General features: G+C 58.4%; 1 protein-coding gene across 1 annotated transcript in view; it reads right to left on the bottom strand.

Annotated features, from left to right (window-relative positions):
- LOC140729322 (uncharacterized) overlaps nucleotides 1–25065 on the bottom strand; it is a 47070-nt gene that overhangs the window by 10288 nt on the left and 11717 nt on the right. The gene's annotated exons all lie outside the window — the stretch shown is intronic.

Below are 25065 nucleotides of genomic sequence, written 5' to 3'. Positions count from 1 at the left end.
GTGTCATACAGTGACAGACCCATCCCCACCGGTACCGTACCCCGGTGTCATACAGTGACAGACCCATCCCCACCAGTACCATACCCCGGTGTCATACAGTGACAGACCCATCCCCACCGGTACCGTACCCCAGTGTTACACAGTGACAGACCCATCCCCACCGGTACCGTACCCCGGTGTTATACAGTGACAGACCCATCCCCAAGGTACCGTACCCCAATGTTATACAGTGACAGACCCATCCCCACCGGTACCGTACCCCGGTGTTATACAGTGACAGACACCTCCCCACTGGTACCGTACCCCGGTGTTATACAGTGACAGACCCATCCCCACTGGTACCGTACCCCGGTACTAAACAGTAACAGACCCATCCCCACTGGTACTGTACCCCAGTGTTATACAGTGACAGACACATCCCCAAGGTACCGTACCCCAATGTTATACAGTGACAGACCCATCCCCACCGGTACCGTACCCCGGTGTCATACAGTGACAGACCCATCCCCACCGGTACCGCACCCCGGTGTTATACAGTGACAGACCCATCCCCATGGTACCGTACCCCAGTGTTATACAGAGACAGACCCATCCCCACCGGTACCGCACCCCGGTGTTATACAGTGACAGACCCATCCCCACCGGTACCGTACCCCAATGTTATACAGTGACAGACCCGTCCCCACCGGTACCGTACCCCGGTGTTATACAGTGACAGACCCATCCCCACCGGTACCGCACCCCGGTGTTATATAGTGACAGACCCGTCCCCACCGGTACCGTACCCCAGTGTTATACAGTGACAGACACCTCCCCACCGGTACCGTACCCCAGTGTTATACAGTGACAGACCCATCCCCACTGGTACCGTACCCCAGTGTTATACAGTGACAGACCCATCCCCACTGGTACCGTACCCCGCTGTTATACAGTGACAGACCCATCCCCACTGGTACTGTACCCCAGTGTTATACAGTGACAGACCCATCCCCATGGTACCGTACCCCAGTGTTATACAGTGACAGACCCATCCCCACCGGTACCGTACCCTGGTATTATACAGTGACAGACCCGTCCCCACCGGTACCGTACCCTGGTATTATACAGTGACAGACCCATCCCCACCGGTACCGCACACCAGTGTTATACAGTGACAGACCCATCCCCACCGGTACCGTACCCCAGTGTTATACAGTGACAGACCCATCCCCACCGGTACCGTACCCTGGTATTATACAGTGACAGACCCGTCCCCACCGGTACCGTACCCCGGTATTATACAGTGACAGACCCATCCCCACCGGTACCGCACCCCAGTGTTATACAGTGACAGGCCCATCCCCACCGGTACCGTACCCCGGTGTTATACAGTGACAGGCCCATCCCCACAGGTACCGTACCCCGGTGTTATACAGTGACAGACACATCCCCACCGGTACCGCACCCCAGTGTTATACAGTGACAGACACATCCCCACCGGTACCGTACCCCGGTGTTATACAGTGACAGACCCATCCCCACCGGTACCGCACCCCAGTGTTATACAGTGACAGACCCATCCCCACCGGTACCGTACCCCGGTGTTATACAGTGACAGACCCGTCCCCACCGGTACCGCACCCGTGTTATACAGTGACAGACCCATCCCCACCGGTACCGTACCCCGGTGTTATACAGTGACAGACCCGTCCCCACCGGTACCGCACCCCAGTGTTATACAGTGACAGACCCATCCCCACCGGTACCGTACCCCGGTGTTATACAGTGACAGACCCGTCCCCACCGGTACCGCACCCCAGTGTTATACAGTGACAGACCCATCCCCACCGGTACCGCACCCCAGTGTTATACAGTGACAGACCCATCCCCACCGGTACCGTACCCCGGTGTTATAAGGTGACAGACCCATCCCCACCGGTACCGTACCCCGGTGTTATACAGTGACAGACCCATCCCCACCGGTACCGTACCCCGGTGTTATACAGTGACAGACCCATCCCCATGGTACCGTACCCCAGTTTTATACAGTGACAGACCCATCCCCACCGGTACCGTACCCCGGTGTTATACAGTGACAGACCCATCCCCATGGTACCGTACCCCAGTGTTATACAGTGACAGACCCATCCCCACCGGTACCGTACCCCAGTGTTATACAGTGACAGACCCATCCCCATGGTACTGTACCCCGGTGTTATACAGTGACAGACCCATCCCCACCGGTACCGTACCCCAGTGTTATACAGTGACAGACCCATCCCCACCGGTACCGTACCCCAGTGTTATACAGTGACAGACCCATCCCCTCCGGTACCGTACCCCAGTGTTATACAGTGACAGACCCATCCCCACCGGTACCGCACCACCCCGGTGTTATACAGTGACAGACCCATCCCCATGGTACCGTACCCCAGTGTCATACAGTGACAGACCCATCCCCACCGGTACCGTACCCCAGTGTTATACAGTGACAGACCCATCCCCACCGGTACCGCACCCCGGTGTCATACAGTGACAGACCCATCCCCACCGGTACCGTACCCCGGTGTTATACAGTGACAGACCCATCCCCACCGGTACCGTACCCCAGTGTCATACAGTGACAGACCCATCCCCACCGGTACCGTACCCAAGTGTCATACAGTGACAGACCCATCCTCACCGGTACCGTACCCCAGTGTTATACAGTGACAGACCCATCCCCACCGGTACCGTAACCCGGTGTCATACAGTGACAGACCCGTCCCCACCGGTACCGCACCACCCCGGTGTTATACAGTGACAGACCCATCCCCACCGGTACCGTACCCCGGTGTTATACAGTGACAGACCCATCCCCACCGGTACCGTACCCCGGTGTCATACAGTGACAGACCCGTCCCCACCGGTACCCGCACCACCCCGGTGTTATACAGTGACAGACCCATCCCCACCGGTACCGTACCCCAGTGTTATACAATGACAGACCCATCCACACCGGTACCGTACCCCGGTGTTATACAGTGACAGACCCATCCCCACCGGTACCGTACCCCGGGGTTATACAGTGACAGAGCCATCCCCACCGGTACCGTACCCCGGTGTCATACAATGACAGACCCATCCCCACCGGTACCGTACCCCAGTGTTATACAGTGACAGACCCATCCCCACTGGTACCGTACCCCGGTGTTATACAGTGACAGACCCATCCCCACCGGTACCGTACCCCGGTGTTATACAGTGACAGAGCCATCCCCACCAGTACCGTACCCCGGTGTCATACAGTGACAGACCCATCCCCACCGGTACCGTACCCCAGTGTTATACAGTGACAGACCCATCCCCAAGGTACCGTACCCCGGTGTTATACAGTGACAGACCCATCCCCACCGGTACCGTACCCCAGTGTTACACAGTGACAGACCCATCCCCACCGGTACCGTACCCCGGTGTTATACAGTGACAGACCCGTCCCCACCGGTACCGTACCCCGGTGTCATACAGTGACAGACCCATCCCCATAGTACCATACCCCGGTGTTATACAGTGACAGACCCATCCCCACGGGTACCGTACCCCGGTGTCATACAGTGACAGACCCATCCCCACCGGTACTGCACCCCAGTGTTATACAGTGACAGACCCATCCCCACCGGTACCGTACCCCGGTGTTATACAGTGACAGACCCATCCCCACCGGTACTGTACCCCTGTGTTACACAGTGACAGACCCATCCCCACCGGTACTGTACCCCGGTGTTATACAGTGACAGACCCATCCCCACCGGTACCGTACCCCAGTGTTATACAGTGACAGACCCATCCCCACCGGTACCGTACCCTGGTGTCATACAGTGACAGACCCATCCCCACCGGTACCGTACCCCGGTGTTATACAGTGACAGACCCATCCCCACTGGTACCGTACCCCAGTGTTATACAGTGACAGACCCATCCCCACCGATACCGTACCCCGGTGTTATACAGTGACAGACCCATCCCCACCGGTACCGCACCCCAGTGTTATACAGTGACAGACCCATCCCCACCGGTACCATACCCCGGTGTTATACAGTGACAGACCCATCCCCACCGGTACCGCACCCCAGTGTTATACAGTGACAGACCCATCCCCACTGGTACCGTACCCCAGTGTTATACAGTGACAGACCCATCCCCACCGGTACCGTACCCCGGTGTCATACAGTGACAGACCCATCCCCACCGGTACCGCACCCCAGTGTTATACAGTGACAGACCCATCCCCACCGATACCGTACCCTGGTGTTATACAGTGACAGACCCATCCCCACCGGTACCGCACCACCCCGGTGTTATACAGTGACAGACCCATCCCCACCGGTACCGTACCCCGGTGTTATACAGTGACAGGCCCATCCCCACCGGTACCGTACCCCGGTGTTATACAGTGACAGACCCATCCCCACCGGTACCGCACCCCAGTGTTATACAGTGACAGACCCATCCCCACCGGTACCGTACCCCGGTGTTATACAGTGACAGACCCATCCCCACCGGTACCGCACCCCAGTGTTATACAGTGACAGACCCATCCCCACCGGTACCGTACCCCGGTGTTATACAGTGACAGACCCGTCCCCACCGGTACCGCACCCGTGTTATACAGTGACAGACCCATCCCCACCGGTACCGTACCCCGGTGTTATACAGTGACAGACCCGTCCCCACCGGTACCGCACCCCAGTGTTATACAGTGACAGACCCATCCCCACCGGTACCGTACCCCGGTGTTATACAGTGACAGACCCGTCCCCACCGGTACCGCACCCCAGTGTTATACAGTGACAGACCCATCCCCACCGGTACCGTACCCCGGTGTTATACAGTGACAGACCCATCCCCACCGGTACCGCACCCCAGTGTTATACAGTGACAGACCCATCCCCACCGGTACCATACCCCGGTGTTATACAGTGACAAACCCATCCCCACCGGTACCGTACCCCGGTGTTATACAGTGACAGACCCATCCCCACCGGTACCGTACCCCGGTGTTATACAGTGACAGACCCATCCCCATGGTACTGTACCCCAGTGTTATACAGTGACAGACCCATCCACACCGGTACCGTACCCCGGTGTTATACAGTGACAGACTCATCCCCATGGTACTGTACCCCGGTGTTATACAGTGACAGACCCATCCCCACCGGTACCGTATCCCAGTGTTATACAGTGACAGACCCATCCCCACCGGTACCGCACCACCCCGGTGTTATACAGTGACAGACCCATCCCCACCGGTACCGTACCCCAGTGTTATACAGTGACAGACCAATCCCCACCGGTACCGCACCACCCCGGTGTTATACAGTGACAGACCCATCCCCATGGTACCGTACCCCAGTGTCATACAGTGACAGACCCATCCCCACCGGTACCGCACCCCGGTGTCATACAGTGACAGACCCATCCCCACCGGTACCGTACCCTGGTGTTATACAGTGACAGACCCATCCCCACCGGTACCGTACCCCTGTGTCATACAGTGACAGACCCATCCCCACCGGTACCGTACCCCGGTGTCATACAGTGACAGACCCATCCCCACCGGTACCGCACCACCCCGGTGTTATACAGTGACACACCCATCCCCACCGGTACCGTACCCCGGTGTTATACAGTGACAGACCCATCCCCACCGGTACCGTACCCCGGTGTCATACAGTGACAGACCCATCCCCACCGGTACCGCACCACCCCGGTGTTATACAGTGACAGACCCATCCCCACCGGTACCGTACCCCAGTGTTATACAATGACAGACCCATCCACACCGGTACCGTACCCCGGTGTTATACAGTGACAGACCCATCCCCACCGGTACCGTACCCCGGTGTTATACAGTGACAGACCCATCCCCACCGGTACCGTACCCCGGTGTCATACAGTGACAGACCCATCCCCACCGGTACCGTACCCCAGTGTTATACAGTGACAGACCCTCCCCAAGGTACCGTACCCCGGTGTTATACAGTGACAGACCCATCCCCACCGGTACCGTACCCCGGTGTTACACAGTGACAGACCCATCCCCACCGGTACCGTACCCCGGTGTTATACAGTGACAGACCCGTCCCCACCGGTACCGTACCCCGGTGTCATACAGTGACAGACCCATCCCCATAGTACCATACCCCGGTGTTATACAGTGACAGACCCATCCCCACCGGTACCGTACCCCGGTGTCATACAGTGACAGACCCATCCCCACCGGTACCGTACCCCAGTGTTATACAGTGACAGACCCATCCCCACCGGTACCGTACCCCGGTATTATACAGTGACAGACCCGTCCCCACCGGTACCGTACCCCGGTGTTATACAGTGACAGACCCGTCCCCACCGGTACCGCACCCCAGTGTTATACAGTGACAGACCCATCCCCACCGGTACCGTACCCCGGTGTTATACAGTGACAGACCCATCCCCACCGGTACCGCACCCCAGTGTTATACAGTGACAGACCCATCCCCACCGGTACCGTACCCCGGTGTTATACAGTGACAGACCCATCCCCACCGGTACCGTACCCCGGTGTTATACAGTGACAGACCCATCCCCATGGTACCGTACCCCAGTATTATACAGTGACAGACCCATCCCCACCGGTACCGTACCCCGGTGTTATACAGTGACAGACCCATCCCCATGGTACCGTACCCCAGTGTTATACAGTGACAGACCCATCCCCATGGTACTGTACCCCGGTGTTATACAGTGACACACCCATCCCCACCGGTACCGTACCCCAGTGTTATACAGTGACAGACCCATCCCCACTGGTACCCGCACCACCCCGGTGTTATACAGTGACAGACCCATCCCCACCGGTACCGTACCCCAGTGTTATACAGTGACAGACCCATCCCCTCCGGTACCGTACCCCAGTGTTATACAGTGACAGACCCATCCCCACCGGTACCGCACCACCCCGGTGTTATACAGTGACAGACCCATCCCCATGGTACCGTACCCCAGTGTCATACAGTGACAGACCCATCCCCACCGGTACCGTACCCCAGTGTTATACAGTGACAGACCCATCCCCACCGGTACCGCACCCCGGTGTCATACAGTGACAGACCCATCCCCACCGGTACCGTACCCCGGTGTTATACAGTGACAGACCCATCCCCACCGGTACCGTACCCCAGTGTCATACAGTGACAGACCCATCCCCACCGGTACCGTACCCCAGTGTCATCCAGTGACAGACCCATCCTCACCGGTACCGTACCCCAGTGTTATACAGTGACAGACCCATCCCCACCGGTACCGTACCCCGGTGTCATACAGTGACAGACCCGTCCCCACCGGTACCGCACCACCCCGGTGTTATACAGTGACAGACCCATCCCCACCGGTACCGTACCCCGGTGTTATACAGTGACAGACCCATCCCCACCGGTACCGTACCCCGGTGTCATACAGTGACAGACCCGTCCCCACCGGTACCGCACCACCCCGGTGTTATACAGTGACAGACCCATCCCCACCGGTACCGTTCCCCAGTGTTATACAATGACAGACCCATCCACACCGGTACCGTACCCCGGTGTTATACAGTGACAGACCCATCCCCACCGGTACCGTACCCCGGTGTTATACAGTGACAGAGCCATCCCCACCGGTACCGTACCCCGGTGTCATACAGTGACAGACCCATCCCCACCGGTACCGTACCCCGGTGTTATACAGTGACAGACCCATCCCCACCGGTACCGTACCCCAGTGTTATACAATGACAGACCCATCCACACCGGTACCGTACCCCGGTGTTATACAGTGACAGACCCATCCCCACCGGTACCGTACCCCGGTGTTATACAGTGACAGAGCCATCCCCACCGGTACCGTACCCCGGTGTCATACAGTGACAGACCCATCCCCACCGGTACCGTACCCCAGTGTTATACAGTGACAGACCCATCCCCAAGGTACCGTACCCCGGTGTTATACAGTGCCAGACCCATCCCCACCGGTACCGTACCCCAGTGTTACACAGTGACAGACCCATCCCCACCGGTACCGTACCCCGGTGTTATACAGTGACAGACCCGTCCCCACCGGTACCGTACCCCGGTGTCATACAGTGACAGACCCATCCCCATAGTACCATACCCCGGTGTTATACAGTGACAGACCCATCCCCACCGGTACCGTACCCCGGTGTCATACAGTGACAGACCCATCCCCACCGGTACTGCACCCCAGTGTTATACAGTGACAGACCCATCCCCACCGGTACCGTATCCCGGTGTTATACAGTGACAGACCCATCCCCACCGGTACCGTACCCGTGTTATACAGTGACAGACCCATCCCCACCGGTACTGTATCCTGGTGTTCTACAGTGACAGACCCATCCCCACCGGTACCGTACCCCGGTGTTCTACAGTGACAGACCCGTCCCCACCGGTACTGTACCCCGGTGTCATACAGTGACAGACCCATCCCCACCGGTACCGTACCCCGGTGTCATACAGTGACAGACCCATCCCCACCGGTACTGTACCGCTGTGTTACACAGTGACAGACCCATCCCCACTGGTACTGTACCCCGGTGTTATACAGTGACAGACCCATCCCCACCGGTACCGTACCCCGGTGTTATACAGTGACAGACCCATCCCCACCGGTACCGTACCCCGGTGTCATACAGTGACAGACCCATCCCCACCGGTACCGTACCCCGGTGTTATACAGTGACAGACCCATCCCCACTGGTACCGTACCCCGGTGTCATACAGTGACAGACCCATCCCCACCAGTACCGCACCCCAGTGTTATACAGTGACAGACCCATCCCCACCGGTACCGTACCCTGGTGTTATACAGTGACAGACCCATCCCCACCGGTACCCGCACCACCCCGGTGTTATACAGTGACAGACCCATTCCCACCGGTACCGTACCCCGGTGTTATACAGTGACAGGCCCATCCCCACCGGTACCGTACCCCGGTGTTATACAGTGACAGACCCATCCCCACCGGTACCCGCACCCCAGTGTTATACAGTGACAGACCCATCCCCACCGGTACCATACCCCGGTGTTATACAGTGACAGACCCGTCCCCACCGGTACCGCACCCCAGTGTTATACAGTGACAGACCCATCCCCACCGGTACCGTACCCCGGTGTTATACAGTGACAGACCCGTCCCCACCGGTACCGCACCCGTGTTATACAGTGACAGACCCATCCCCACCGGTACCGTACCCCGGTGTTATACAGTGACAGACCCATCCCCACCGGTACCGCACCCCAGTGTCATACAGTGACAGACCCATCCCCACCGGTACCGTACCCCAGTGTTATACAGTGACAGACCCATCCCCACCGGTACCGTACCCCAGTGTTATACAATGACAGACCCATCCACACCGGTACCGTACCCCGGTGTTATACAGTGACAGACCCATCCCCACCGGTACCGTACCCCGGTGTTATACAGTGACAGAGCCATCCCCACCGGTACCGTACCCCGGTGTCATACAGTGACAGACCCATCCCCACCGGTACCGTACCCCAGTGTTATACAGTGACAGACCCATCCCCAAGGTACCGTACCCCGGTGTTATACAGTGACAGACCCATCCCCACCGGTACCGTACCCCAGTGTTACACAGTGACAGACCCATCCCCACCGGTACCGTACCCCGGTGTTATACAGTGACAGACCCGTCCCCACCGGTACCGTACCCCGGTGTCATACAGTGACAGACCCATCCCCATAGTACCATACCCCGGTGTTATACAGTGACAGACCCATCCCCACCGGTACCGTACCCCGGTGTCATACAGTGACAGACCCATCCCCACCGGTACTGCACCCCAGTGTTATACAGTGACAGACCCATCCCCACCGGTACCGTACCCCGGTGTTATACAGTGACAGACCCATCCCCACCGGTACTGTACCGCTGTGTTACACAGTGACAGACCCATCCCCACTGGTACTGTACCCCGGTGTTATACAGTGACAGACCCATCCCCACCGGTACCGCACCCCAGTGTTCTACAGTGACAGACCCATCCCCACCGGTACCGTACCCTGGTGTTATACAGTGACAGACCCATCCCCACCGGTACCGCACCACCCCGGTGTTATACAGTGACAGACCCATCCCCACTGGTACCGTACCCCGGTGTCATACAGTGACAGACCCATCCCCCATCCCCACCGGTACTGCACCCCAGTGTTATACAGTGACAGACCCATCCCCACCGGTACCGTACCCTGGTGTTATACAGTGACAGACCCATCCCCACCGGTACCCGCACCACCCCGGTGTTATACAGTGACAGACCCATTCCCACCGGTACCGTACCCCGGTGTTATACAGTGACAGGCCCATCCCCACCGGTACCGTACCCCGGTGTTATACAGTGACAGACCCATCCCCACCGGTACCGCACCCCAGTGTTATACAGTGACAGACCCATCCCCACCGGTACCATACCCCGGTGTTATACAGTGACAGACCCGTCCCCACCGGTACCGCACCCCAGTGTTATACAGTGACAGACCCATCCCCACCGGTACCGTACCCCGGTGTTATACAGTGACAGACCCGTCCCCACCGGTACCGCACCCGTGTTATACAGTGACAGACCCATCCCCACCGGTACCGTACCCCGGTGTTATACAGTGACAGACCCGTCCCCACCGGTACCGCACCCCAGTGTTATACAGTGACAGACCCATCCCCACCGGTACCGTACCCCGGTGTTATACAGTGACAGACCCGTCCCCACCGGTACCGCACCCCAGTGTTATACAGTGACAGACCCATCCCCACCGGTACCGTACCCCGGTGTTATACAGTGACAGACCCATCCCCACCGGTACCCGCACCCCAGTGTCATACAGTGACAGACCCATCCCCACCGGTACCGTACCCCAGTGTTATACAGTGACAGACACATCCCCACCGGTACCGTACCCCAGTGTTATACAATGACAGACCCATCCACACCGGTACCGTACCCCGGTGTTATACAGTGACAGACCCATCCCCACCGGTACCGTACCCCGGTGTTATACAGTGACAGAGCCATCCCCACCGGTACCGTACCCCGGTGTCATACAGTGACAGACCCATCCCCACCGGTACCGTACCCCAGTGTTATACAGTGACAGACCCATCCCCAAGGTACCGTACCCCGGTGTTATACAGTGACAGACCCATCCCCACCGGTACCGTACCCCAGTGTTACACAGTGACAGACCCATCCCCACCGGTACCGTACCCCGGTGTTATACAGTGACAGACCCGTCCCCACCGGTACCGTACCCCGGTGTCATACAGTGACAGACCCATCCCCATAGTACCATACCCCGGTGTTATACAGTGACAGACCCATCCCCACCGGTACCGTACCCCGGTGTCATACAGTGACAGACCCATCCCCACCGGTACCGTACCCCGGTGTTATACAGTGACAGACCCATCCCCACCGGTACTGTACCGCTGTGTTACACAGTGACAGACCCATCCCCACTGGTACTGTACCCCGGTGTTATACAGTGACAGACCCATCCCCACCGGTACCGCACCCCAGTGTTCTACAGTGACAGACCCATCCCCACCGGTACCGTACCCTGGTGTTATACAGTGACAGACCCATCCCCACCGGTACCGCACCACCCCGGTGTTATACAGTGACAGACCCATCCCCACCGGTACCGTACCCCGGTGTTATACAGTGACAGACCCATCCCCACCGGTACCGCACCCCAGTGTTATACAGTGACAGACCCATCCCCACCGGTACCGTACCCCGGTGTTATACAGTGACAGACCCATCCCCACCGGTACCGCACCCCAGTGTTATACAGTGACAGACCCATCCCCACCGGTACTGTACCCCGGTGTTATACAGTGACAGACCCGTCCCCACCGGTACCGCACCCGTGTTATACAGTGACAGACCCATCCCCACCGGTACCGTACCCAGGTGTTATACAGTGACAGACCCGTCCCCACCGGTACCGCACCCCAGTGTTATACAGTGACAGACCCATCCCCACCGGTACCGTACCCCGGTGTTATACAGTGACAGACCCGTCCCCACCGGTACCGCACCCCAGTGTTATACAGTGACAGACCCATCCCCACCGGTACCGTACCCCGGTGTTATACAGTGACAGACCCATCCCCACCGGTACCCGCACCCCAGTGTTATACAGTGACAGACCCATCCCCACCGGTACCATACCCCGGTGTTATACAGTGACAGACCCATCCCCACCGGTACCGTACCCCGGTGTTCTACAGTGACAGACCCATCCCCATGGTACTGTACCCCAGTGTTATACAGTGACAGACCCATCCCCACCGGTACCGTACCCCGGTGTTATACAGTGACAGACCCATCCCCACCGGTACCCGCACCCCAGTGTTATACAGTGACAGACCCATCCCCACCGGTACCGTACCCCGGTGTTATACAGTGACAGACCCATCCCCACCGGTACCGTACCCCGGTGTTATACAGTGACAGACCCATCCCCATGGTACCGTACCCCAGTGTTATACAGTGACAGACCCATCCCCACCTGTACCGTACCCCGGTGTTATACAGTGACAGACCCATCCCCATGGTACCGTACCCCAGTGTTATACAGTGACAGACCCATCCCCACCGGTACCGTACCCCAGTGTTATACAGTGACAGACCCATCCCCATGGTACTGTACCCCGGTGTTATACAGTGACAGACCCATCCCCACCGGTACCGTACCCCAGTGTTATACAGTGACAGACCCATCCCCACCGGTACCGCACCACCCCGGTGTTATACAGTGACAGACCCATCCCCACCGGTACCGTACCCCAGTGTTATACAGTGACAGACCCATCCCCTCCGGTACCGTACCCCAGTGTTATACAGTGACAGACCCATCCCCACCGGTACCCGCACCACCCCGGTGTTATACAGTGACAGACCCATCCCCATGGTACCGTACCCCAGTGTCATACAGTGACAGACCCATCCCCACCGGTACCGTACCCCAGTGTTATACAGTGACAGACCCATCCCCACCGGTACCGCACCCCGGTGTCATACAGTGACAGACCCATCCCCACCGGTACCGTACCCCAGTGTTATACAGTGACAGACCCATCCCCACCGGTACCGTACCCCGGTGTTATACAGTGACAGACCCATCCCCATGGTACCGTACCCCAGTGTTATACAGTGACAGACCCATCCCCACCGGTACCGTACCCCGGTGTCATACAGTGACAGACCCGTCCCCACCGGTACCCGCACCACCCCGGTGTTATACAGTGACAGACCCATCCCCACCGGTACCGTACCCCGGTGTTATACAGTGACAGACCCATCCCCACCGGTACCGTACCCCGGTGTCATACAGTGACAGACCCGTCCCCACCGGTACCGCACCACCCCGGTGTTATACAGTGACAGACCCATCCCCACCGGTACCGTACCCCAGTGTTATACAATGACAGACCCATCCACACCGGTACCGTACCCCGGTGTTATACAGTGACAGACCCATTCCCACCGGTACCGTACCCCGGTGTTATACAGTGACAGAGCCATCCACACCGGTACCGTACCCCGGTGTTATACAGTGACAGACCCATCCCCACCGGTACCGTACCCCGGTGTTATACAGTGACAGAGCCATCCCCACCGGTACCGTACCCCGGTGTCATACAGTGACAGACCCATCCCCACCGGTACCGTACCCCAGTGTTATACAGTGACAGACCCATCCCCACCGGTACCGTACCCCAGTGTTATACAATGACAGACCCATCCACACCGGTACCGTACCCCGGTGTTATACAGTGACAGACCCATCCCCACCGGTACCGTACCCCGGTGTTATACAGTGACAGAGCCATCCCCACCGGTACCGTACCCCGGTGTCATACAGTGACAGACCCTTCCCCACCGGTACCGTACCCCAGTGTTATACAGTGACAGACCCATCCCCAAGGTACCGTACCCCGGTGTTATACAGTGACAGACCCATCCCCACCGGTACCGTACCCCAGTGTTACACAGTGACAGACCCATCCCCACCGGTACCGTACCCCGGTGTTATACAGTGACAGACCCGTCCCCACCGGTACCGTACCCCGGTGTCATACAGTGACAGACCCATCCCCATAGTACCATACCCCGGTGTTATACAGTGACAGACCCATCCCCACCGGTACCGTACCCCGGTGTCATACAGTGACAGACCCATCCCCACCGGTACTGCACCCCAGCGTTATACAGTGACAGACCCATCCCCACCGGTACCGTACCCCGGTGTTATACAGTGACAGACCCATCCCCACCGGTACTGTACCGCTGTGTTACACAGTGACAGACCCATCCCCACTGGTACTGTACCCCGGTGTTATACAGTGACAGACCCATCCCCACCGGTACCGTACCCCAGTGTTATACAGTGACAGACCCATCCCCACCGGTACCGTACCCCGGTGTCATACAGTGACAGACCCATCCCCACCGGTACCGTACCCCGGTGTTATACAGTGACAGACCCATCCCCACTGGTACCGTACCCCGGTGTCATACAGTGACAGACCCATCCCCACCGGTACCGCACCCCAGTGTTATACAGTGACAGACCCATCCCCACCGGTACCGTACCCTGGTGTTATACAGTGACAGACCCATCCCCACCGGTACCGCACCACCCCGGTGTTATACAGTGACAGACCCATCCCCACCGGTACCGTACCCCGGTGTTATACAGTGACAGGCCCATCCCCACTGGTACCGTACCCCGGTGTTATACAGTGACAGACCCATCCCCACCGGTACCGCACCCCAGTGTTATACAGTGACAGACCCATCCCCACCGGTACCGTACCCCGGTGTTATACAGTGACAGACCCATCCCCACCGGTACCGCACCCCAGTGTTATACAGTGACAGACCCATCCCCACCGGTACCGTACCCCGGTGTTATACAGTGACAGACCCATCCCCACCGGTACCGCACCCCAGTGTTATACAGTGACAGACCCATCCCCACCGGTACCATACCCCGGTGTTATACAGTGACAGACCCATCCCCACCGGTACCGTACCCCGGTGTTATACAGTGACAGACCCATCCCCATGGTACTGTACCCCAGTGTTATACAGTGACAGACCCATCCCCACCGGTACCGTACCCCGGTGTTATACAGTGACAGACCCATCCCCATGGTACTGTACCCCGGTGTTATACAGTGACAGACCCATCCCCACCGGTACCGTACCCCAGTGTTATACAGTGACAGACCCATCCCCACCGGTACCGCACCACCCCGGTGTTATACAGTGACAGACCCATCCCCACCGGTACCGTACCCCAGTGTTATACAGTGACAGACCCATCCCCACCGGTACCGTACCCCAGTGTTATACAGTGACAGACCCATCCCCACCGGTACCCGCACCACCCCGGTGTTATACAGTGACAGACCCATCCCCATGGTACTGTACCCCGGTGTTATACAGTGACAGACCCATCCCCACCGGTACCGTACCCCAGTGTTATACAGTGACAGACCCATCCCCACCGGTACCGCACCACCCCGGTGTTATACAGTGACAGACCCATCCCCACCGGTACCGTACCCCAGTGTTATACAGTGACAGACCCATCCCCTCCGGTACCGTACCCCAGTGTTATACAGTGACAGACCCATCCCCACCGGTACCGCACCACCCCGGTGTTATACAGTGACAGACCCATCCCCATGGTACCGTACCCCAGTGTCATACAGTGACAGACCCATCCCCACCGGTACCGTACCCCAGTGTTATACAGTGACAGACCCATCCCCACCGGTACCGCACCCCGGTGTTATACAGTGACAGACCCATCCCCACCGGTACCGTACCCCAGTGTCATACAGTGACAGACCCATCCCCACCGGTACCGTACCCCAGTGTCATACAGTGACAGACCCATCCTCACCGGTACCGTACCCCAGTGTTATACAGTGACAGACCCATCCCCACCGGTACCGTACCCCGGTGTCATACAGTGACAGACCCGTCCCCACCGGTACCGCACCACCCCGGTGTTATACAGTGACAGACCCATCCCCACCGGTACCGTACCCCGGTGTTATACAGTGACAGACCCATCCCCACCGGTACCGTACCCAGGTGTCATACAGTGACAGACCCGTCCCCACCGGTACCGCACCACCCCGGTGTTATACAGTGACAGACCCATCCCCACCGGTACCGTACCCCAGTGTTATACAATGACAGACCCATCCACACCGGTACCGTACCCCGGTGTTATACAGTGACAGACCCATCCCCACCGGTACCGTACCCCGGTGTTATACAGTGACAGAGCCATCCCCACCGGTACCGTACCCCGGTGTCATACAGTGACAGACCCATCCCCACCGGTACCGTACCCCAGTGTTATACAGTGACAGACCCATCCCCACCGGTACCGTACCCCGGTGTTATACAGTGACAGACCCGTCCCCACCGGTACCGTACCCCGGTGTCATACAGTGACAGACCCATCCCCATAGTACCATACCCCGGTGTTATACAGTGACAGACCCATCCCCACCGGTACCGTACCCCGGTGTCATACAGTGACAGACCCATCCCCACCGGTACTGCACCCCAGCGTTATACAGTGACAGATCCATCCCCACCGGTACCGTACCCCGGTGTTATACAGTGACAGACCCATCCCCACCGGTACTGTACCGCTGTGTTACACAGTGACAGACCCATCCCCACTGGTACTGTACCCCGGTGTTATACAGTGACAGACCCATCCCCACCGGTACCGTACCCCAGTGTTATACAGTGACAGACCCATCCCCACCGGTACCGTACCCCGGTGTCATACAGTGACAGACCCATCCCCACCGGTACCGTACCCCGGTGTTATACAGTGACAGACCCATCCCCACTGGTACCGTACCCCGGTGTCATACAGTGACAGACCCATCCCCACCGGTACCGCACCCCAGTGTTATACAGTGACAGACCCAGCCCCACCGGTACCGTACCCTGGTGTTATACAGTTACAGACCCATCCCCACCGGTACCCGCACCACCCCGGTGTTATACAGTGACAGACCCGTCCCCACCGGTACCGTACCCCGGTGTCATACAGTGACAGACCCATCCCCATAGTACCATACCCCGGTGTTATACAGTGACAGACCCATCCCCACCGGTACTGCACCCCAGCGTTATACAGTGACAGACCCATCCCCACCGGTACCGTACCCCGGTGTTATACAGTGACAGACCCATCCCCACCGGTACTGTACCGCTGTGTTACACAGTGACAGACCCATCCCCACTGGTACTGTACCCCGGTGTTATACAGTGACAGACCCATCCCCACTGGTACCGTACCCCGGTGTCATACAGTGACAGACCCATCCCCACCGGTACCGCACCCCAGTGTTATACAGTGACAGACCCATCCCCACCGGTACCGTACCCTGGTGTTATACAGTGACAGACCCATCCCCACCGGTACCGCACCACCCCGGTGTTATACAGTGACAGACCCATCCCCACCGGTACCGTACCCCGGTGTTATACAGTGACAGGCCCATCCCCACTGGTACCGTACCCCGGTGTTATACAGTGACAGACCCATCCCCACCGGTACCGCACCCCAGTGTTATACAGTGACAGACCCATCCCCACCGGTACCGTACCCCGGTGTTATACAGTGACAGACCCATCCCCACCGGTACCGCACCCCAGTGTTATACAGTGACAGACCCATCCCCACCGGTACCGTACCCCGGTGTTATACAGTGACAGACCCGTCCCCACCGGTACCGCACCCCAGTGTTATACAGTGACAGACCCATCCCCACCGGTACTGTACCCCGGTGTTATACAGTGACAGACCCGTCCCCACCGGTACCCGCACCCGTGTTATACAGTGACAGACCCATCCCCACCGGTACCGTACCCAGGTGTTATACAGTGACAGACCCGTCCCCACCGGTACCGCACCCCAGTGTTATACAGTGACAGACCCATCCCCACCGGTACCGTACCCCGGTGTTATACAGTGACAGACCCGTCCCCACCGGTACCGCACCCCAGTGTTATACAGTGACAGACCCATCCCCACCGGTACCGTACCCCGGTGTTATACAGTGACAGACCCATCCCCACCGGTACCCGCACCCCAGTGTTATACAGTGACAGACCCATCCCCACCGGTAGCATACCCCGGTGTTATACAGTGACAGACCCATCCCCACCGGTACCGTACCCCGGTGTTATACAGTGACAGACCCATCCCCATGGTACTGTACCCCAGTGTTATACAGTGACAGACCCATCCCCACCGGTACCGTACCCCGGTGTTATACAGTGACAGACCCATCCCCACCGGTACCGCACCCCAGTGTTATACAGTGACAGACCCATCCCCACCGGTACCGTACCCCGGTGTTATACAGTGACAGACCCATCCCCACCGGTACCGTACCCCGGTGTTATACAGTGACAGACCCATCCCCATGGTACCGTACCCCAGTGTTATACAGTGACAGACCCATCCCCACCTGTACCGTACCCCGGTGTTATACAGTGACAGACCCATCCCCATGGTACCGTACCCCAGTGTTATACAGTGACAGACCCATCCCCACCGGTACCGTACCCCAGTGTTATACAGTGACAGACCCATCCCCATGGTACTGTACCCCGGTGTTATACAGTGACAGACCCATCCCCACCGGTACCGTACCCCAGTGTTATACAGTGACAGACCCATCCCCACCGGTACCCGCACCACCCCGGTGTTATACAGTGACAGACCCATCCCCACCGGTACCGTACCCCAGTGTTATACAGTGACAGACCCATCCCCTCCGGTACCGTACCCCAGTGTTATACAGTGACAGACCCATCCCCACCGGTACCCGCACCACCCCGGTGTTATACAGTGACAGACCCATCCCCATGGTACCGTACCCCAGTGTCATACAGTGACAGACCCATCCCCACCGGTACCGTACCCCAGTGTTATACAGTGACAGACCCATCCCGACCGGTACCGCACCCCGGTGTCATACAGTGACAGACCCATCCCCACCGGTACCGTACCCCAGTGTTATACAGTGACAGACCCATCCCCACCGGTACCGTACCCCAGTGTCATACAGTGACAGACCCATCCCCACCGGTACCGTACCCCAGTGTCATACAGTGACAGACCCATCCTCACCGGTACCGTACCCCAGTGGTATACAGTGACAGACCCATCCCCACCGGTACCGTACCCCGGTGTCATACAGTGACAGACCCGTCCCCACCGGTACCGCACCACCCCGGTGTTATACAGTGACAGACCCATCCCCACCGGTACCGTACCCCGGTGTTATACAGTGACAGACCCATCCCCACCAGTACCGTACCCCGGTGTCATACAGTGACAGACCCGTCCCCACCGGTACCCGCACCACCCCGGTGTTATACAGTGACAGACCCATCCCCACCGGTACCGTACCCCAGTGTTATACAATGACAGACCCATCCACACCGGTACCGTACCCCGGTGTTATACAGTGACAGACCCATTCCCACCGGTACCGTACCCCGGTGTTATACAGTGACAGAGCCATCCACACCGGTACCGTACCCCGGTGTTATACAGTGACAGACCCATCCCCACCGGTACCGTACCCCGGTGTTATACAGTGACAGAGCCATCCCCACCGGTACCGTACCCCAGTGTTATACAATGACAGACCCATCCACACCGGTACCGTACCCCGGTGTTATACAGTGACAGACCCATCCCCACCGGTACCGTACCCCGGTGTTATACAGTGACAGAGCCATCCCCACCGGTACCGTACCCCGGTGTCATACAGTGACAGACCCTTCCCCACCGGTACCGTACCCCAGTGTTATACAGTGACAGACCCATCCCCAAGGTACCGTACCCCGGTGTTATACAGTGACAGACCCATCCCCACCGGTACCGTACCCCAGTGTTACACAGTGACAGACCCATCCCCACCGGTACCGTACCCCGGTGTTATACAGTGACAGACCCGTCCCCACCGGTACCGTACCCCGGTGTCATACAGTGACAGACCCATCCCCATAGTACCATACCCCGGTGTTATACAGTGACAGACCCATCCCCACCGGTACCGTACCCCGGTGTCATACAGTGACAGACCCATCCCCACCGGTACTGCACCCCAGCGTTATACAGTGACAGACCCATCCCCACCGGTACCGTACCCCGGTGTTATACAGTGACAGACCCATCCCCACCGGTACTGTACCGCTGTGTTACACAGTGACAGACCCATCCCCACTGGTACTGTACCCCGGTGTTATACAGTGACAGACCCATCCCCACCGGTACCGTACCCCAGTGTTATACAGTGACAGACCCATCCCCACCGGTACCGTACCCCGGTGTCATACAGTGACAGACCCATCCCCACCGGTACCGTACCCCGGTGTTATACAGTGACAGACCCATCCCCACTGGTACCGTACCCCGGTGTCATACAGTGACAGACCCATCCCCACCGGTACCGCACCCCAGTGTTATACAGTGACAGACCCATCCCCACCGGTACCGTACCCCGGTGTTATACAGTGACAGACCCATCCCCACCGGTACCGCACCACCCCGGTGTTATACAGTGACAGACCCATCCCCACCGGTACCGTACCCCGGTGTTATACAGTGACAGGCCCATCCCCACTGGTACCGTACCCCGGTGTTATACAGTGACAGACCCATCCCCACCGGTACCGCACCCCAGTGTTATACAGTGACAGACCCATCCCCACCGGTACCGTACCCCGGTGTTATACAGTGACAGACCCATCCCCACCGGTACCGCACCCCAGTGTTATACAGTGACAGACCCATCCCCACCGGTACCGTACCCCGGTGTTATACAGTGACAGACCCGTCCCCACCGGTACCGCACCCGTGTTATACAGTGACAGACCCATCCCCACCGGTACCGTACCCCGGTGTTATACAGTGACAGACCCGTCCCCACCGGTACCGCACCCCAGTGTTATACAGTGACAGACCCATCCCCACCGGTACCGTACCCCGGTGTTATACAGTGACAGACCCGTCCCCACCGGTACCGCACCCCAGTGTTATACAGTGACAGACCCATCCCCACCGGTACCGTACCCCGGTGTTATACAGTGACAGACCCATCCCCACCGGTACCGCACCCCAGTGTTATACAGTGACAGACCCATCCCCACCGGTACCATACCCCGGTGTTATACAGTGACAGACCCATCCCCACCGGTACCGTACCCCGGTGTTATACAGTGACAGACCCATCCCCATGGTACTGTACCCCAGTGTTATACAGTGACAGACCCATCCCCACCGGTACCGTACCCCGGTGTTATACAGTGACAGACCCATCCCCATGGTACTGTACCCCGGTGTTATACAGTGACAGACCCATCCCCACCGGTACCGTACCCCAGTGTTATACAGTGACAGACCCATCCCCACCGGTACCGCACCACCCCGGTGTTATACAGTGACAGACCCATCCCCACCGGTACCGTACCCCAGTGTTATACAGTGACAGACCCATCCCCACCGGTACCGTACCCCAGTGTTATACAGTGACAGACCCATCCCCACCGGTACCGCACCACCCCGGTGTTATACAGTGACAGACCCATCCCCATGGTACTGTACCCCGGTGTTATACAGTGACAGACCCATCCCCACCGGTACCGTACCCCAGTGTTATACAGTGACAGACCCATCCCCACCGGTACCCGCACCACCCCGGTGTTATACAGTGACAGACCCATCCCCACCGGTACCGCACCCCGGTGTCATACAGTGACAGACCCATCCCCACCGGTACCGTACCCCTGTGTTATACAGTGACAGACCCATCCCCACCGGTACCGTACCCCAGTGTCATACAGTGACAGACCCATCCCCACCGGTACCGTACCCCAGTGTCATACAGTGACAGACCCATCCTCACCGGTACCGTACCCCAGTGTTATACAGTGACAGACCCATCCCCACCGGTACCGTACCCCGGTGTCATACAGTGACAGACCCGTCCCCACCGGTACCGCACCACCCCGGTGTTATACAGTGACAGACCCATCCCCACCGGTACCGTACCCCGGTGTTATACAGTGACAGACCCATCCCCACCGGTACCGTACCCAGGTGTCATACAGTGACAGACCCGTCCCCACCGGTACCGCACCACCCCGGTGTTATACAGTGACAGACCCATCCCCACCGGTACCGTACCCCAGTGTTATACAATGACAGACCCATCCACACCGGTACCGTACCCCGGTGTTATACAGTGACAGACCCATCCCCACCGGTACCGTACCCCGGTGTTATACAGTGACAGAGCCATCCCCACCGGTACCGTACCCCGGTGTCATACAGTGACAGACCCATCCCCACCGGTACCGTACCCCAGTGTTATACAGTGACAGACCCATCCCCACCGGTACCGTACCCCAGTGTTATACAATGACAGACCCATCCACACCGGTACCGTACCCCGGTGTTATACAGTGACAGACCCATCCCCACCGGTACCGTACCCCGGTGTTATACAGTGACAGAGCCATCCCCACCGGTACCGTACCCCGGTGTCATACAGTGACAGACCCTTCCCCACCGGTACCGTACCCCGGTGTTATACAGTGACAGACCCATCCCCAAGGTACCGTACCCCGGTGTTATACAGTGACAGACTCATCCCCACCGGTACCGTACCCCAGTGTTACACAGTGACAGACCCATCCCCACCGGTACCGTACCCCGGTGTTATACAGTGACAGACCCGTCCCCACCGGTACCGTACCCCGGTGTCATACAGTGACAGACCCATCCCCATAGTACCATACCCCGGTGTTATACAGTGACAGACCCATCCCCACCGGTACCGTACCCCGGTGTCATACAGTGACAGACCCATCCCCACCGGTACTGCACCCCAGCGTTATACAGTGACAGACCCATCCCCACCGGTACCATACCCCGGTGTTATACAGTGACAGACCCATCCCCACCGGTACTGTACCGCTGTGTTACACAGTGACAGACCCATCCCCACTGGTACTGTACCCCGGTGTTATACAGTGACAGACCCATCCCCACCGGTACCGTACCCCAGTGTTATACAGTGACAGACCCATCCCCACCGGTACCGTACCCCGGTGTCATACAGTGACAGACCCATCCCCACCGGTACCGTACCCCGGTGTTATACAGTGACAGACCCATCCCCACTGGTACCGTACCCCGGTGTCGTACAGTGACAGACCCATCCCCACCGGTACCGCACCCCAGTGTTATACAGTGACAGACCCATCCCCACCGGTACCGTACCCTGGTGTTATACAGTTACAGACCCATCCCCACCGGTACCGCACCACCCCGGTGTTATACAGTGACAGACCCGTCCCCACCGGTACCGTACCCCGGTGTCATACAGTGACAGACCCATCCCCATAGTACCATACCCCGGTGTTATACAGTGACAGACCCATCCCCACCGGTACTGCACCCCAGCGTTATACAGTGACAGACCCATCCCCACCGGTACCGTACCCCGGTGTTATACAGTGACAGACCCATCCCCACCGGTACTGTACCGCTGTGTTACACAGTGACAGACCCATCCCCACTGGTACTGTACCCCGGTGTTATACAGTGACAGACCCATCCCCACTGGTACCGTACCCCGGTGTCATACAGTGACAGACCCATCCCCACCGGTACCGCACCCCAGTGTTATACAGTGACAGACCCATCCCCACCGGTACCGTACCCTGGTGTTATACAGTGACAGACCCATCCCCACCGGTACCGCACCACCCCGGTGTTATACAGTGACAGACCCATCCCCACCGGTACCGTACCCCGGTGTTATACAGTGACAGGCCCATCCCCACTGGTACCGTACCCCGGTGTTATACAGTGACAGACCCATCCCCACCGGTACTGCACCCCAGTGTTATACAGTGACAGACCCATCCCCACCGGTACCGTACCCCGGTGTTATACAGTGACAGACCCATCCCCACCGGTACCGCACCCCAGTGTTATACAGTGACAGACCCATCCCCACCGGTACCGTACCCCGGTGTTATACAGTGACAGACCCGTTCCCACCGGTACCCGCACCCCAGTGTTATACAGTGACAGACCCATCCCCACCGGTACCGTACCCCGGTGTTATACAGTGACAGACCCGTCCCCACCGGTACCGCACCCCAGTGTTATACAGTGACAGACCCATCCCCACCGGTACCGTACCCCGGTGTTATACAGTGACAGACCCATCCCCACCGGTACCGCACCCCAGTGTTATACAGTGACAGACCCATCCCCACCGGTACCATACCCCGGTGTTATACAGTGACAGACCCATCCCCACCGGTACCGTACCCCGGTGTTATACAGTGACAGACCCATCCCCATGGTACTGTACCCCAGTGTTATACAGTGACAGACCCATCCCCACCGGTACCGTACCCCGGTGTTATACAGTGACAGACCCATCCCCATGGTACTGTACCCCGGTGTTATACAGTGACAGACCCATCCCCACCGGTACCGTACCCCAGTGTTATACAGTGACAGACCCATCCCCACCGGTACCGCACCACCCCGGTGTTATACAGTGACAGACCCATCCCCACCGGTACCGTACCCCAGTGTTATACAGTGACAGACCCATCCCCACCGGTACCGTACCCCAGTGTTATACAGTGACAGACCCATCCCCACCGGTACCCGCACCACCCCGGTGTTATACAGTGACAGACCCATCCCCATGGTACTGTACCCCGGTGTTATACAGTGACAGACCCATCCCCACCGGTACCGTACCCCAGTGTTATACAGTGACAGACCCATCCCCACCGGTACCGCACCACCCCGGTGTTATACAGTGACAGACCCATCCCCACCGGTACCGCACCCCGGTGTCATACAGTGACAGACCCATCCCCACC

Source organism: Hemitrygon akajei, chromosome 6 (assembly GCF_048418815.1).
Source record: "Hemitrygon akajei chromosome 6, sHemAka1.3, whole genome shotgun sequence".
Taxonomy (NCBI): domain Eukaryota; kingdom Metazoa; phylum Chordata; class Chondrichthyes; order Myliobatiformes; family Dasyatidae; genus Hemitrygon; species Hemitrygon akajei.
This window is presented reverse-complemented; position numbering and strand designations above follow the sequence as displayed.